Source organism: Nasonia vitripennis, chromosome 2 (assembly GCF_009193385.2).
Source record: "Nasonia vitripennis strain AsymCx chromosome 2, Nvit_psr_1.1, whole genome shotgun sequence".
NCBI classification, from domain to species: domain Eukaryota; kingdom Metazoa; phylum Arthropoda; class Insecta; order Hymenoptera; family Pteromalidae; genus Nasonia; species Nasonia vitripennis.
The window spans coordinates 12,207,450-12,223,252 of NC_045758.1; positions in this window are offsets into that span (position 1 = coordinate 12,207,450).

Genomic DNA, 15,803 nt, shown 5'->3' on the forward strand with positions numbered 1-15,803 from the left:
TATGTATACAGCACCCTGTCCCATCGATAAATCAGCCGGCTCTCCCCCGCCTTTTGATACGTAATTTCATGCCGACTTGGCGATAAATCCTCCGGACACGTCATCGCGTAACGAGGCGACACGGAGAGAGAAGCCAAGTGTTTGACTTGGAAAGTTGGCGATATACATTATATTGTTTCGAAATGAACATGTAACGAAACAAGCCTATACAATACAAGTAGTTTTGGACTGGTCTTCTCCTCACCCGTCACCGCCTAAATTCTGCGAGTCTCGGACCAGCGAAGATAGGTGGCGCAACGGCGATTTTCCATCTCCCTCATTACTATTGAACGCGCTTGGGGCATATATAGCGCGATATGAGCCACCTATTTCATACTGCCTCGTTGCTTGGGCCACTCGTGCTATATCTGCCTGGCCTTTGCTTCCTACCATGAATCTACGCAATGGATCCATCGTATAACTATAACTATGATCTTCAGGGAACGGAAACTTTTTTTACAAGTGAATAATTTCCGACTATAAGCAAAGATCGAAAGCTCGCCGCGTCACGCGTCGCTGGAAGCAGTTACAAGCGCATTGGTTTATTAATGTCTCCGAGCTCGTAAATATCGTTATTAATCGAGCCATAGATTGCGCTGCTCTCTGCTAATGGACACTCGTCGGATTAGTGCGCCAGACACATGGGGCTATTATGTATGCGGTTTAGGTGAAGCTGGTGATATTAAGTATATAGACATTAGACGCACGTGTGTGCCCTTCTAACGAGCGACTGAAAAATCTCCCGCTGAATTTTTCAGATAACTCGCAGGTATGTAAGAGGTAGAGTTCTGGGTGTGCGCTTATAAACGAGATATGCTAGGAGAGAACTAGATCGCGGCTCATTCATCCATCACCGCCGCCTCGAAAGCTACTGCTATACGAACTTTATCACTTAACTGTATATAGTTACATTAAAATGTTGAGCGCGCATTAAAACGTAAACTCGGCGGGTAATTTTAACGATTTACCGCGCGGCGATCGCATCTCGCTTATGTATGCGTAATTACTTCATTCTCAGCCCTCGTATACACACGTGTATATACGCTTTTTACGAGTATACCCGCGATATATATAATTCAACGTCCTCGCGGTCGGCGAAGAAGAGGAAGAAGAAAAAAAAGGAGGATGCGAGAGAGGAGACTTTTATCCGGGAACGAATCAGCCGTATTATACACGAGCACTACTTATGCCATTTGAGACTCGCGAGCGAATTTGAATAAAAGCGCGCGTTAAATCCTTTAATGCCCGGGCTTCTAGCGAGAAATCGCATCAAAAGCGACTTCTCTGACGTATAGCTCATTAAAGCAACATACGGTGCGATCTGTTTGCTCAACTCTGACGCGATACGTACAGCTACATAATACCGCGAGCAATCGCTCATTACGGACGTATAATCCTCCTCGGAACTGATGGCTTTGCGGCGAACAAAGTCGATATTTAAACTCTCTCTCTCTCGCATAGCATCCCTCGGCTCGCTGCGCATTATCAGCGGACAGCTCAATTGCCGTCCCAGATTCGCTCTTCTTCCCTGTCACACGTGCGCTGCGCATACACACGAGCTCGACGACTGTCGCGAGAAGAATAATTCTTTCGGATGCGTGCACTCGCGAGGCACTTAAATCGCGCTCGAGGGGTAGTCGATCGCTCGCTCGACCTCTTTCTCTCTTTTCTTTTTCTCTCCGCCGCTTTCTTTTTTCCAACTCGCTGTGCCACTGTAATAACAGCGTGTCACTCGCGCTCGCGCGACGCTTGACGCGCGTGCGCGATGCTTTTCTTTCTCTCATCCGATTCAGTGCTGCGGTCGAGTGGAATTTCACATCGGCTGCGTGTATTACTCAATTTGTATTATAAGCGAGTGCGAGCTTGAGGGACGCGGCGGACGCTTCGTTTTAGCGTAATTTAATTTTCTTGGATTATATCAGCCGCGTAATTGTATAATAAGCATGTTAAAGTCGTAAGTGATTTCGAGGATTGCAATTACAAGCGATCGCTGTACCAATTTCGCAGGATACTTAAGGATTTTTAAATTTACCAGGAAATTTCAGTGCTCCTTATCGTGTCATAATTAACATTTAAATGTTGCCGCCTGCTTAGCGCCAACAGTTTGAAGCGTTCGTAGGTTATATAATAAAAGCCGTATTTCTGATTCGCGTTCCTTAATTCTTGTGCCAGGCGACCGATTCTCAATTAAATGCTTCACAACAAAGCCAATCACTTTTTTAAGAGAGGATCATTAGGACGCAGCATCAGCTCGTAATTGAGCGGCAGCGCTTACGGCGCTTGACATTCCTCCTCGCGGTCACGGTGGTCGCGTAAATGCCTCGATCAATCCTACTCGCGCGCCTTTGATTCCGCTAACGCTCAGGACTTTATTCATACGCGCACGAGTGTATATGCTCACGCAGAGCTGCCGCGTGAATGATGCGAGCCGCCTCGGTTGGATTCAATTGCCTTGAACATTTTAGGCGCGCGAGAATGAAGCATCATTAGAAATCGGTGATGGATTTGCCGGGCGCGCAGTGACTGTTTGCTTTCCTTCGCGCTTCGTGCATCTGTGTATGACGCTGCGCTGTAATTACTTAATTATCGCGGATGACTACTGGTTTCGTTGCATTACTTTGCACAGCTCTTCCTGCTTTCCATTACACCACTGTTGCCCTGCGCTCTGAGATGTATCGGTATGAGCACTACTCTCTCTCTCTCTCTCTCTCTTTCTCTATCTCTCTCTCTCTCTGTCTTCGGACGCTTAATATACGTATAGACGCGATGCTTATCATCGTCGGACGCTCGAGGGACTTTTCACCTCTCGACCTCGGGCTATATTCTCGACTCGATGCAAGTGTGTCATCCCCTCGCGGAAAAGACGCGGAAGATTGATCGAGATTCTGATCGAATTTATACGGCGAATAACAAGTGAGAAAACAAAACGACACGCAGACGCTGTATGCTAATATAATGGCATTCCCCGGCGTTAAAATAAAACGTCGCTCGCTCGTCCAGATGGATATCGGCCAGGTTTTATCGGCTATTTATTTAATACAATCCGGCCGTAAAAAGTTCATTAGCCACCTGTAGACGCTTTTAACGAAGCGCAGAGGAAGCGCGCCGTTCAGATCGTAAACGCGCGCGCGCGCGCTGCGCCTTTTTTCAACGGACAGAGAAAAAAAAGAAGAATACCGATTCCACTCACGAATGTAAATTAGCCCGTCAAAACTCTCGGACTTTCCGTCCACGTATACAGCCGTCTCTCTGCGTTCCCACATGTTAGACGCCTGCGCGCGTGTATCGCGGTTATACGCGCCGAGAGAAGTGTCAATAGAAAAGTTTATTGCCTCCTAATGCGCGAAGGGCGACTTTCCTTTTTTTGTCCACTGTCCAGCCTGATATATTATCGCGCCGTAAAGCGATTAGCAAAGTAAAGGTTTGTAACATATTTACGCCATATAATACATGCCGCGAGGCGAGATAGTCGTTTATTGTTTGCTCCGGGAGTTTGTTGCGTCCTGCGCGCACCGTTTACGATCGGCGTAATTAAGGCTCCACTGCGGCGTGCGTTTAATTTTTTTCTTCAATATTTCGGGGGAAATATTTGTCAAGCCTTCTTCTTTTCCGCGAAGCGACTCCAGTAATAAAAGCAGTAGATTTATGTACTCGTGAAAGCAACACAGATTCGGCTTTCGGAAGTTATTGCAACAATATAATTGAATACTATAAATTGTGCAGTGTCCGAAAAAAGAAGCACAATTTCGCCGCGAGCGATTGAACTCGTTTGATACTAACCGCGTATACACTGCTGCTCTTCTTCCTCGTCGATAAATCAACTTTAAAAAAAAAGAAGACGCTCATTTATGCGCGGTGCTATACGCTTTATGTACCTTAAATAAAGCGGGCAAATTTTTTAATTCAACGCTGGACATGCGCGCACGAGGCGGTGGACAGCGGCGTTTTTATCGTCGAGGATGATCTGGCGCGCGTATTTTCACGCGGGGATTTTAACGAGAGCCGCGAGAGTATAAGGGACCGGAGCGCAAGTGCCACTGAGAGAGCTCTCCTTTTCTTCTTAATTAAAAGTATGATTTACGCGGCATCGTCGCGCGAGAGAAGACGCTTTCGGTGTACACGCACACACGCGTGCAGTTTAATTAGGACTCGCGCGGTGATCGATCCTCGCTATTATTAACGTTCGCGCCTGTGTGTAATCCATTAGAATCGGCTATTTTTACGCGAGTATCGAATCCCCCTCTCCCGCGATACCGTGTACCGTACGGCTCGAGTAAACAAATCAGCCGGAGACGAGCGAGAGGAATTAAACGAGAGAATTAAACGAGAGAATTAAACGAGACGACGACGCCGCGCGTGTGAACTGTCGCCAGAGGTTCGCGTTCAATAAAGCACCGCGCTAATTACACACCTCTCTCGCGTCCGTGTACGCGGCACAATTAGGTTCTCCGTCGAGAGCGCGAAAATGGTCCACGCAGGACGAAAAATTCATTCATACTCTCTAAAGGGGCTTATTATATACGCGGCCGGTGACATTAGTCTGTATGTTCATCTCGCGCACGTCTCATCGCTCTTCCTCATGAGAACACCCTTTGCCTGGGTTCACACGCGCCGGAAGGTATAAGGTCGAGGTCGCAGCGTCTCCGTGGTCATCTCCCGCTTTTCATCTGCCGTTTAAATTCCTCTACAGCTCTTGCGCGTATGATTCTCTGTATGCGTGACCCCCGCTGTATCGCTGTAAAACGCCATCTTTTTATTTCTCTTCGCTCCGAGCTGCTGCACTCTCCGTTGCCTGTGTAATTTTTATACGGCGCGTCAAAGTATCAATTAGGCTTTCGTAATCGGGGGATTGATTTATATCTCGCGCGGACCGGTCGCGATTAAAAATCGCGGAAATCGCGCGCGCAAGGTATAAAAACATGAAAGGGCCCGTCGATCGAGGATAAAAGCGTAGTTGGATCACTTTCGCAAGCTTTTAATCGAATTTTCCTCGCCTATGCACTCCACTCGAACATCGCTGTGGAAACGCATCGAGTTCATAAATCAAGCCGATACTCATCCTCTTCCTCTTCTCATCTACGCTCTTTCATAAGCGGCTTGGCGAAACCTGCAAAATGAGACTCACGCGATCATCAGCTCCCACACTTGTCGTACACACACACACACACACGGAAATAACTCGCTTTGCACGAGAGAGCGCGAGTAATTGGCCTTTCAGCGCTGCGCGCGTGTGGGCCCGCCATGTGAAAATCGAAGGGCCCGAAAGCGGATAATCGATCGTTAATTCAACACTCTCTCGATGTATGCATACGTATACGTAAAATGCGTATCGAACGCGCTCGCCTTTCACTTATCGCTCCGATGTGTCTTCCATCAGCTCGAGCGAATGTTTTCGTTGCTCTCCGCGTATTTTTTTTCCACGGACGAGAGTTTATATTCGCGAGCCCGGACGTTAGCTCGATAAATATACGCGAAAAGAGCCGTATTTAGTTTATCGATGCATATTTAAATACACACGGCAGGCATCGGAGTAGAAAGAGCCGCCCAACTGTTCGATCCCAAGGCATTAGCGCACCTCTTACCGTTCCGGCGAGGATTAATCTCCCCCAGCTCTCTCTCTCTCTCGCGTCTTATGCTGCATAGAAAGCGCAATAACTATATCCTGGAAAATATTTCTCCGTATTGCGAATAGTGCAAAAGAGGAAGGGAAGCGTTTTACGAGGCTGGAAACACTCAATTACGCCTCTCGAGCGAGCGCTGGCTCCAGGAGCCGATGCGCTGCCGGGGTGAGCACGTATGGGACGTAATGCGATATCCCCTCTGCGCTCCGCGCACTCTTGTTTCTCACATTCCCACGGCTGACTTTCTTTCTTTTGTGCTCGCGCGCGACGACGAGACGGCTCGTGTTTTTCCTCTCAATTATGTACCGCGCGCACCGAGAGCTTTTACTTTTTCCGAGACGCGACTTTTCACTAATTGCTCGAGAGAGGGAAGCTCCTGTACCTGGTGTTTGCTCAGCTGCTGAGATAATAGATTTGGAACTGGTGTGTTATTTTTCCTCGACGCGCATGTTCCACGGAAATTTCGAACGTTATTTACCGTTCCAATTATATCGCAGACTAGAGGTTTTCTTTTATTAGTCGAATTAATACGTTCGTGGAATCGCAAACAGCTGCAGAATTCCATATACCGATGTCCCTCACGCATACACGCATACGCGTGTCCGTTCGACGCGACGCAACACGCAACGATCCGAGCGTTTTCGGATTATATATTTAGCTCGGTAAATTATCAATGAATAAGCAGGAAGACACGCGCATGTGCCATCTATCGCTCGACCCGAGTCGAGTACCTAATTCTAATGCGCTCGCTAAAGCCCGGAGGCACGTGCAGCCGTTTACCCAGACCTCGTCGCGCCGCGCGTGAAATGTCATTGTTCAGCTGTTACGCGAGCCGCAATTGAATATACTGTATGTGTACGCGTTAGGAGGAGGTGTGGCTCCCACGCGCGAGAGGCTATAGACAGCTGCCGTGTATATAATATTCTCGCGTGAGTCGGGAGGAAGGAGAGTAGGGTAACTGCTCCGTGTATAACACGATGATGCGATGCGCAGACGTCCTCTTTTTTTCTATACGCGCTGCCCCCACCTATGGCTCGGCTTTATTCGCTCTCGCAAGCCCGTCCCATTTCCCCCCACTTGTTCGGCTAGTCTACGTGTGCAACGAATCGGCGTGGATCGAGGCGAGAGGATGAGACGAGAGCGGTGACAAATTCTCTTCTACTTTGTGTATCATACATCTCCAATATTTCGCGCTCTGCAGATGCCTCCTTCTTCAGGACACACAGGAATGAGGAACGATTATGCTGAAAAGTTACGGTAAACGCCTTGCCGTACACCTACCTTACCTCTGCTCTTATCACACCTATATACTCGCGGGCGCAGAGCGCGAAACTCTATATCAGCAGCCTTATCTCGAACGTCTGCCCGTATCAGAGTTAAATTTTCCATTAATCAACACAGCGCACAGACCAAAGTCCAGAGGAAACACTCGAAAACAAGGTCGCGCGCGCACCATAAGAGACACGCACCCTCGTGAACTAGCGGTCCTGCACAGCGCACTTTCTCGAAAACTAATTTATAAGCGCATGCGTGAGTGCGCGTCGCATTGGAAATCGAGCCCGGCTGCAGTACGAGAGATAGCGGATAAACAGCCGTTAAATCCCTCCGCGCGCGTGCATGTGCTCGTCTATATATACTGCAGCGCAGCGCAGCGCACGCGAGAGAGCCCAGTAACGGTTGTTTTTCTAAATTAGAAGCTCTTACCGCCGATTTTTCGTAGTTTTCAAAGCCGTGTGTGGCAATAACGAGCGCGGCTACCCGTAGCCACGACAACACTGAATCCCGCCAAATTACAGGAGATGAGCCGTAATTCTGGCAGTCCGCTGATTGTGAGTTATCGAGGGCTCTTAAATCCTCGACGCGCAGCGCGAATTAACGAGCGACGCGTTTTTTCGGAAACGATCTCCGGCTCGCGATAAGAGCGATTAAGATTAATTTACAGAAGGAGATGTGGAAGAGAGATAGAGCTCGAGCGCGTGTGTATAGCTTCGGCCACCTACATTTTTCACCGGCGGTCCAGCCTGGCACACATTCGTTATGTGCCTTGCGTAATGCCATATCCAGTCACATTAGTATCACATAAGACTCCTGCATCTCGTGTAAGCTCTCTCTCTCTCTCTCTCTTTCTCGCTTTGACTTTTCACCTCTCGCGCGACGACGAGGGAATCGTTAAATAAAAACTCGCCGTTCGCGTTTATGATGCAGCGCTAATTTGCCGCAATTTCGAAAATCGTCGGCGAAGAAATAACAAAGCAGTGCGGCGCGTACCTCTCGTAATCGATTCGAATTAAACAGTTCGGGCATCAGCGCGCGCCGAAAAGAATTCGTTAACGTCATCGCTTTACGCAGACGCGCGTATAATAACGATAACAATAAAAGCTCGCTATATTATACTCAAAAAGCATCGATATTTAGTATATACAATTTACATAACGCGCTAAAAACGACGGCCAGCTCGACGAACGACTTACATAAAGCTGCGCACAGCCGAGCCTCGTCTCTCGATCGTCATGTATATATAACGCGAACGACAATCCGGATGAGCGGCGCGAATGACACACGCGAGTGAAAGATATCAGGCCCCGATCCGCCGGCCTTTCTGTGTGTGCGTGTACGTATACGCGATGATTGCGGCGTTTCTTGCACTCCGTGTAATTGCCGCGCGCGAGCGCAGCGATGACCGCACTTCTGCGGACTGCGGTGAAAGTAAAAAGAGGAGATGCTGCGCGAGATGTGTGTGTGTGTGTGTGTGTGTGTGTACGATCCGGAGGGACGATACTGCAGCGACGCGAGTATCCTTCTTCCTGTCCCTCGACGCTACGACGCATAAATATACGTAGAGGCCTGCGCGTAAGGGGACAATAGCTTAGATAACCCGCGGGATTTTTGTCGGGAGCTGAGAGAGTCAATAAATTCGATGCCGATCTCTCGCGCCTCTTTTTTTCCGGCAATCCTTTTTCAGAGAGCAGTAGCACGTGACGCGCTGGAATGAAGTTTGCCGTTTTTATTATATTGTCTTCTGCTGTGCACTCTTCTCTCTTTCTGCGCCGCCGTGAGGTATGCACGTTGCGCTTCGATTGAGTTTTGATTCACGAGTCAAGCTTGTCGACGGGGCTGAGTGTACCGAACGGTTGTCTGCTCTGTTGGCCGCTTTCAATGGGTACATTCAAATATTAATGAATATATTATAAGACTGTATTGGAAAATATTTTAGTTACAACTGTACAAAAGCGCGAGCCTTTATCGGCGCACTTCTTTCTCCAAAAAGATAGAAACAACGTGCGCTCGCCGACTGATTAAGAGCTGGGAGATCGTGGAGCTTGCAAACAAACAAACAAACGATAAACAATTCCGCGATATCAAATAAACAACGCTCTCTCACGGGTATAGCCGTGTACACGTACACCGCCTCCTCTTTGGCGAAGAGCTCAGATTAACCGGAGATACTGCTACACGCGCGCGCACACAGCCGCTAAAGAGATGCTAAATCAGAAATCCACTTATGAGCAGGAATTCGCGCGCTGCCAGCGTACCACGTACGCATACACCCATCAGGCTCTTCCTTTCTTCCTCCAGCTGGGCTTATCGGCTACTTTGTATCTCACGAAGGAATAATTAGCGGCGTTATTTCGAGCCGGATGATTTCTCGGAGCGAAAAATCGCGAGATGAAATATACATTCAATTCCGAGGAATACATCATTATACAGACGCCTGTAAAGTTAGCATTCGAATGTGCGCAATCCTTGGAAATTGAGCCGACGTTACACTGCACACGCGAGATTTAGTTAATAAACATCATAAGTACGGATTAAAATGCACTAGACGCGCGATGCGGTGTTTCGAAATTATGTAGAAGAGAGGCGTTTTCAAAACGCGCCGCGAAATGTATAACTCGCGGAAATTATGACGAAACCAGCTGGTCTACTTATGCTACTTATGCACTCGCGCGCTACACGCGCGGTGAATCAGCCATTAATATCAACTCCGCGTGTGTGCAGCAGTATCGACGTCGGCGCGGTTAATTGCAAAAAGTCGAGCGGGGAAGGGCGACTTAATTTCCCATAAATACGATACTCGCCTATGTAAACACGTTCGTCCAATCAACGCTCGAGAATATATGGACGCGTGTGCGCTAAAAGTAACAGTCATAAAGTAGCCTCTCGCGCGGAGCAACTGTTTAGCAGGCCATAGCCGATATAATAAGTATAATACAAACAAACACACCGGGAAGCCGAGCAGAGGGAAAGAGAGAGAGAGAGAGAGAGAGAGAGAGAGAGAGAGATTCATGAAATAATCAAGGCACGGTGCACATTCTCCAAATCAATTTCTCAATCTCTCGTGTAATACATAATAGAGAAATCGCGCCGTGCATATAATGCGCGCGAAATCGGAAAATCGCGAGAGAGCTTCTATAATCGAACTCGATATGCGCGCGACGACATGACGAATCGTCTCCGCTTATCTCGAGCACACTCGTCTCTCATTATCGGACGCGCGTTAATAGCGGCGCTTGATTGATACGTTGCGCTTTTTCATCCGCGCGCGCGCGAGCGAGCGAGCTTCTTATGTCTCTATATACACAACGGTGTATAGTAGCTTCACCTCGAGTTTGTATGTGCCGCGCACACGCGAACTTTATATCTTTATTTATCCTTGTCGGTTAATTCGCGATTTATTCATTCGAAAAAGTACGATAAGCATCGGCATATATGCTCGTAAGTTAGCGGGTCCATTAATTTCGGTAGGTGGAATTCTGACGACGGTATTATTGAGATTTTTTTCAATCGCATACGGAAGCATACTCGCACTGTGTTTTATCTTAGCGTGAATATTTTCGCAACGAAATTTCCGCGGAGATCTGAAACGCTCCTGTTAATATAGCTATCGAAAGCCATTTACAAGCATAATAGAGGCTGCAGCCACCGCGCAGTTGGCGGACGTTAAAGGAGGGTATCAAAAGGCCATTTCTTAAAACGGCGGCAGCGGCACGCGCGCTCGGGAAATTTACGGCGTCTATACTACTTACTGCATCGCGCTGCTGCAGTTTCGCGCATATACGATGATCAACTCGTTCGTTACACTTTCTCAATGTCTCGAGCTGCGCACAGCCGAGCGGCAGCTCTTCCGGGCTCTCTCGCTCTTTTTTCTCGACGCCTCCCCGAGCGCTTATGCTATTTTTATATTTTCTCTGCGAAGCCTGTACTAGTCTTCGCAGTGCTGCTGCAGTCGTCCCGGTTTATTACGGGCTATGCCTCGTCCGCGCGCGCGACTACTAACAAGCGGCCGATGCAGCGCAGGAGATAATAAACGCCGAGCCATTAGGTACGCGCTTTGCACGCGATACAATGCGAGTCGGGATAGCCGAGCTTGTCGAGAGCTTGCCTTTAAGTGGGATTCATAAGCAGTATTCGCTCTTATGGCCAAGGTGTTTCTATAGGTGTTCATGCGCTGACGGTGTATATATTTTTAGGTTTAACGACGCTAACGGCGCCGAATTACGGGCTTACGTTTTTTCATTCATGCCGCGTACGTACGAGATGAATGTGTTTCTGAATTTAAAAGTCGGCATTTTTCTAAACGAATCTGACTTTTGGAACGAAAAATCCATTAAGTTTACGCAGGTTACGCAAGATTCCTATTAAAATGCGCTATTAAATTAATAACAATTTTTCACTGCGATAAAACGCGCTGCCGAGAACGGGAAGGAAGTTCATTCACAAATTACAGCCATCCTTATGCGCACTAGCTCGTCACGCCCCTGCGGTAAATTCCTAATCGACACTGCCCTTATGCACATCCGCGTCGGCGCACACGAGACGTTATATACCGGGCAATCGCGCTATCGCTGGATTTTTCATTAGAGACTGCACTTATAGCATATGTACATGCCGCTCCAATTATCACATGTGTGTGTGTGTGTGTGTGTGTGTGTGTGTGTCGGCACAACTGGCCGCGGGACACGACGAGCGGGAAAACGAGATCAGGTGTAGCGTAGTAGCGCGCGCGGGCACGAATTTCCAGAAAACTTGATTTATCTTGTTGCATAATGCCTCTCCCGTTGGCTCCCTTTGAAATTAGCGCGCAATTTTCGGAATATTTTTTCCGAAGGCTCGATAATAGTGTGAAATTTGGCGGTGGCGGGCAATTACAATATATATGTGTGTATATATATATATATATATATATATATATATATCCATGGTAATCTGCACTTCCTATACACATATAGATAGTCTTGCGCAAGTAAAGTTATAAAAGAGCCGCCACTGTATAGTAGCCGCATGAACGTAAGTCTTGGACTAGCCTCTTCGAGTCTCTGCAGTGTGCGACTAGCGCAGATAGGTGGCGCTCGGGCTCTTTCCGCTGACCCTCATCGAAATTTGCCGCCCAATATAGGAATGTGCCACCACTGCCAAAGCTGTCTTTGTTTGGTCGTCTTTGCTTGGCCGTCACTCGTGCTATAACTGTTTGAATGAATTACAATATTAATAAGCTTTTTTCTTTTTGAATGCTGCATGGAATAAAACGACAAGAGTAGACTCACTGCAGTACAGACACAAGAAGCAATATCGTTAAACATCGACTTCCAGAACTACCTCTGTGGGAACGTAAGGCAAGCAGCAGTCGCGCATCGCGTATATATACAGACGAGCCCCTAAGGGCAGAGAGTAGAGCCAGTCCATCTCGTCGCTGTTACACGACTCTATGGAAATATCCACGAATACAGCCTACGGGGGAGAACGGGAGGACACCTCTCATGCTCTATGGACTTTCGAGAGACGTCCACGGGGCTAGCCGCGGTATTACACAGCTAATCACGGGCTCGATGCGAAAATGACTCGCTCGCGTGATTAAGTCCTTTTCGTTCAGCCCTTATTTTTACACGGTGTAGTCTTATTTATGGCAGGCCTTCAGCCATCTCTCCCCCTCGATGTTTCGCGCTGCAGGTATACGTAGATGTAATACATCGGCTCTCAATTGATTTACGCCGAACGATTTTGGATTGCGCAACTTTGTTTGAACGCCGTCGGGCTATTAGCGAATTATTATTACTTCTATTCTCGCCGTGCTACAAGCTGCATCTTGATTTATTCCGAGGTGTATACGTAGAAAGTTACTTACCGCCGCAACTCGCGTATATAGCGACTTTTTTTTCGCTTTTTCGCGTAGCTCATCGCACAATGAGCGGCTAATAAATAATTTAATAAACAAATGACGCTGTAATCTTGGCTCGTACATACCAGAAATGAAGCAACTGCAGCGGAGCAGGTTTTTTTTTTTATTATACAGAAGAACGCGGCGTCGGTTAATAATAAAGCGCGCCAGACAATAGGGCTCAAGAATCTCATTGTACATTATCCGTCTGAATAAACAAAAGCCCGCGCAAGAGCCGTAAAAGTAGCGAAGGCCAGCTGCGGAGCAGAAGCTCATACACCTCCATATAGCTGCTACACAGCGAGTTCAGATATCTCCACGGGCTACATGTATAGCTGCGTATGCAAAGAAGCCTGCGTATATAGGGGGCATCGATTCGCGAGATGATACCTTGCGTATTAGGTACGGCCTCTCTGTAATTTCTATTAACTTACATTTCCCGCGCTGCTCTCTCCATATCTATGCGCGCGGCTCCACCTCTATTTTCTCGTTTGGCGTATGCGAGCTACTATCTGGAATTCTCGCAAGAAGATCGGTATACAACAATGCGGAACGCTTTTTAATTCATATATCAGCGATGAAAAATATATGGCATATTTTAACGACTGGATTTCACGAAAGGTAAGAGAGATCGTTAAGCTAACGCAGGAAGCTTTGTTCGGGGGCGCGCGAAAGGCGATCCTTCCCGCGAATTGCCTTATTTAAATAGGCGATACTCGCTGCACCGGCGAGGCTAATCGCTGATGAGCTGGAGCCGATTCGAGCGCATGTGCATGCACGCAGAGCCAGCTATTAAGGAGGAGAGTTGAAACGTGCGCGCCTAGAGATCGGCTCGAGTTCTTATGACCTTCTTCTTCGTTTTTTCCTAATCGACGCAGTTGCGTCGGGGTAATTTGTTCATTTTTCGCCTTTTTGCGCTGCGGAGAGATTTCGTTGAGAGAAAGGGAGAAGCTTTCGCAACGCGCGCGGCTGTGTTCGATTCCGAAATGGGAAACGATTTTTACAAAAATTTTAGTACGCGCAATAATAATACGCTACTGCATTCGAAGATAGAAAAGCCGACTATTTATCGGCCGGAATGTCTGAAATAACACGTGCTACATCCCTTTCGCAATGAAAATCTCGCAATGGCAAGTGAAAAATCGACGGCTATAATATACACTCGCGCTCGTATATCCGATCGGTATTATGGTAACAGACTCGCGTATACAAGCTTTATCCCTCTGCCTCTCTCGCGACTATATAAGCCGCGCGTACGTGTGTGTGTGCCATTAGCGCATAAAACCGTCGAACGTTTATTATCGCAGCGACGATAACTCCCGACTCGAAAATCCTTTAACTATTCTTTGTTCGAGTTCATAAACCCCCTATAGCAATATATAGACATACGCACAGGTTACATACACTTATAGCCGGCGTCTTTACTGCTTTTTCAAACATCGCGCGTAAAGCCTCCGCAAATGAACGATAAACCGCGCGCGTAATAATCCGCATACGCGCGATTTTTTTCGAAATAAAATCAATTACCCGCTCGCGCGAGCCACGTGTGCGTCTATAGAAAATAACGAAAAAGAAATCCATGGGAAAGCTGCTTTACATATCTCGAACGACTGATTTAAATTGATTAAGCTACCATATCGCGGTAAGCGCAGAGATTAGATACGCCGATGCGCATAGCGCAACTATATACGAAGAAAGGACACCTGCGCTCGCCGTGGCCTCTGTGCCTCAAAGCTCTCAATTATCTTCGGCGCGAATCTTCCCCTATGCATTCCTTGCGCGAGCGAGAGGGGATAAGAGGCATTATTCAAATTAGCGAAATTTGTTGGTTAATTAGAATAACCGAGAGAGGCGCGCGAACAATCCTTCGGCGGCGGGCAAATTTGTTCCCATGACTGTACACTGCACACGTATGGGCGTTTATTACACAAGGGTTATCAATCACGTATACGCTACACTCGCGCGCTTTGAGCCTAATTAAATGCAATTAAGAGTAAAATCGCGCGGCTCTCAATTTCGGTTCTTTGTGCGTAGACGAAAAACCAACAACGTTCGAGCTTGTGTGTGTGTGTGTGTGTGTGCACAAAAAGGCGAATTAACGAGAAAATCTCAGTCGCGCTGATTGAGCAAGACGAATGTTGCCTGTAATGTTGTACCGGTCTCTGCGGGTCGACGAGAGAGCCGAGACTGATGATTGATCTAATAAACGGCGCTAATCGCGGGGGAAAAAGACGGCCGATCGCTGGAGAACGGGAAGAAAATCGCCGTGAAAACTCGTGCTATTGAGCCTTGTAAGGCGCTCAAGGTCGGCTCTGTACTGTGCTTTACTTTTTTTTTTTTAACGAGGCGCTTATGCGAGCCGGAAACATCGTGTGCGTCGCATACGCGATCCATTATGGGAAGAACATAATCTGAGGCGAGTCGCGCTCGAGGAACAACTTTCCTCTTTGCTCCAGAAGAGATTTGTATGGTCGCTGATGGGAAAGTGCGTGTGTATTTTATAATGCATACTAGTGCATTTTTTCTCATTGGAAAATTAAAAATCTCCCACGATCGGCTGTAATAGCCGCTGCTGTATAAACTCGACTGCCTCGAGGCGAAGACTTTGATACTCTAATATAGCCCCGCGTACACGTAATATAATTACGATTTTAATAGACAAACGCATAAAACCTATCCTCGAGAGTAAATTGCGCAACGTTCCTCGGATTCTTCGGGGGGTACGTATCGATAAAACTATCGTAATAACGTGTATTTATACTATTACGTACGGCCGTATCTCTCGACGATCGAGTATTCGCCGTTGAGCCGATCCGAAGCGTAATTTTCTCGGCGCTGTGCATTACTTACCGGTTAATCGATTCGTATAAGCGCGTATCATTGTTATTTGCTGAAACGCAAGTACACACAATGAAATTAAACGTTTCCATCTAAATCTCAACAAACCGCGGGCGTAGACTGCAATGGTACCTGTCGGTAACCGATCC